Below are 2,036 nucleotides of genomic sequence, written 5' to 3'. Positions count from 1 at the left end.
GAGACCCTCAGCTGCTGGGGAGTCCTTGCCCCAACTTGATCCTCCCACACACTGAGAATCTCACACCCCTGACACAAGTTTCCATCAAATCCCCCTGAGAAAGGGGAGGGGCTTGGCGAGCCCATCTTGTCATGTACCATCAATAAAGTACACTGTACTCAGCAAAAAACAAAACAAAACAACACCTAGCCTGTAAATAAACACATTCAATGTCAAGAGCTACAATGTACCTATTAAGAGAAAAAGAGTAACAGGCTGGATTTTTTAAAAAAATCCCAAAATGTATCTATATGTTGCCTAAAAGAGATGTATCTAAGAAACCAAGAGAAAGATAGATTAAATATCAAAGGGTGGGGGGAATAATATACCAAGCAAATGGCATCTACAAAAAAAGCAGGAGTGGCAATACTAATCTCTGATAAAATAGACTTTGGAATGAAAACCACCATAAGAGACAAGGGAAAACCTATATAATGATGGAGGCACAATAGAACAAGAAGATATAACTTTAGTTAGCATCTATACACCAAAAAATATTTTTTTTCAAAAAATAATATTGTTGTTGTTGTTAAGTAACATCGAGTCACCTGCAACTCATAGCAACCCTATGTACAATAGCTCTGAATCTTACCCTATCTTGAGCCAATCACATGGTCTCTGACAGACCTAATCCCATTTCTCTAGTCACCGAGTCAATCCATCTCATCCTGGGCTTTCCTCTCCTGTGCTGTCCATCCACCCTTCAAAGCATAATGTCCCTCTCCATAGGACTGATCCCTCCTGGTCACGTGCCCAAAGTATGTGAAATGGAGTTTCAAAAATCCTTGCCTCCAGGGAGCAGCTTGGTTTCACCCTCTCTAGGACAGACCTTTTTGTTCTCCTGGCAGTCCACAGTATGTTCAACATTCTTCTCTAGCCTCACAACTCAAAGGCATCAATTCTTCTATCATCCTTAGTCATTGTCCAGCTATCTGATGCATAGGAAAGATCATGGCCTGTATCAGATGCACCTTAGTCTCCAGACTGACATTGTTGCTCTGGAGAGGTCCCTGATGGCAGACTTTCCCAATGCAACTCACCTTTTGATTACCTGACTGCTGAGGTCAAGAGTGTTAATTGTGGAGTTTCTAAGGATCATGTCTGCAAGTCAGGATTCCCGGTCCAGAGACAATGGCCCCGATGGAATGGAGCCAGAAGGTGTCATCGAGAGTAATTGGAATGAAATTGTTGACAGCTTTGATGACATGAACCTCTCCGAGTCCCTTCTCTGAGGCATCTATGCCTATGGTTTTGAAAAGCCTTCTGTCATACAGCAGCGAGCCAGCCATTCTTCCTTGTATCAAGGGTTACGATGTGATTGCTCAAGCCCAACCTGGGACTGGGAAAACAGCCACTTTTGCCATATCAATTCTACAGCAGATAGAATTAGATCTGAAGGCCAGCCAGGCTTTGGTCCTGGCTCCCACTCGAGAGTTGGCCAAGCAGATACAGAAGGTGGTAATGGCATTAGGAGATTACATGGGTGCCTCCTGCCATGCCTGCATTGGGGGCACCAATGTACGTGCTGAAGTACAGAAACTGCAGATGGAGGCTCCGTACATCATCGTTGGTACCCCAGGCCGTGTATTTGATATGCTTAATTGAAGATACCTTTCTCCCAAATACATAAAAATGTTTGTGCTGGATGAAGCTGACGAAATGTTAAGCCATGGGTTCAAGGACCAGATCTATGACATATTCCAGAAGCTCAACAGCAACACCCAGGTAGTTTTGTTATCAGCTACAATGCCTTCTGAAGTGCTTGAAGTGACCAAGAAGTTCATGAGGGACCTCATTCGGATTCTTGTCAAGAAGAACTGACCCTGGAGGGTATCCGCCAATTCTACATCAATGTGGAACATGAGGAGTGGAAGCTGGACACACTGTGTGATTTGTACAAAACATTAACGATCACCCAGGCCGTCATCTTCATTAACACCCGAAGGAAGGTTGACTGGCTCACTGAAAAAATGCATGCCCGGGATTTCACCGTCTCT

The 2,036-nt window shown here is 44.1% G+C and overlaps 1 pseudogene; it reads left to right on the top strand.

Annotated features, from left to right (window-relative positions):
- Positions 1 to 1,136: 1,136 nt before the first annotated feature.
- LOC102875619 overlaps positions 1,137 to 2,036 on the top strand; it is a 13,847-nt pseudogene continuing 12,947 nt past the window's right edge.

Source organism: Elephantulus edwardii, unplaced genomic scaffold, assembly GCF_000299155.1.
Source record: "Elephantulus edwardii isolate Elephantulus edwardi_28Jun2011 unplaced genomic scaffold, EleEdw1.0 scaffold00239, whole genome shotgun sequence".
Taxonomy (NCBI): Eukaryota; Metazoa; Chordata; class Mammalia; order Macroscelidea; family Macroscelididae; genus Elephantulus; species Elephantulus edwardii.
The sequence above is the reverse complement of the archived record's forward strand: the minus strand, read 5'-3'. Positions and strand labels throughout refer to the sequence as shown.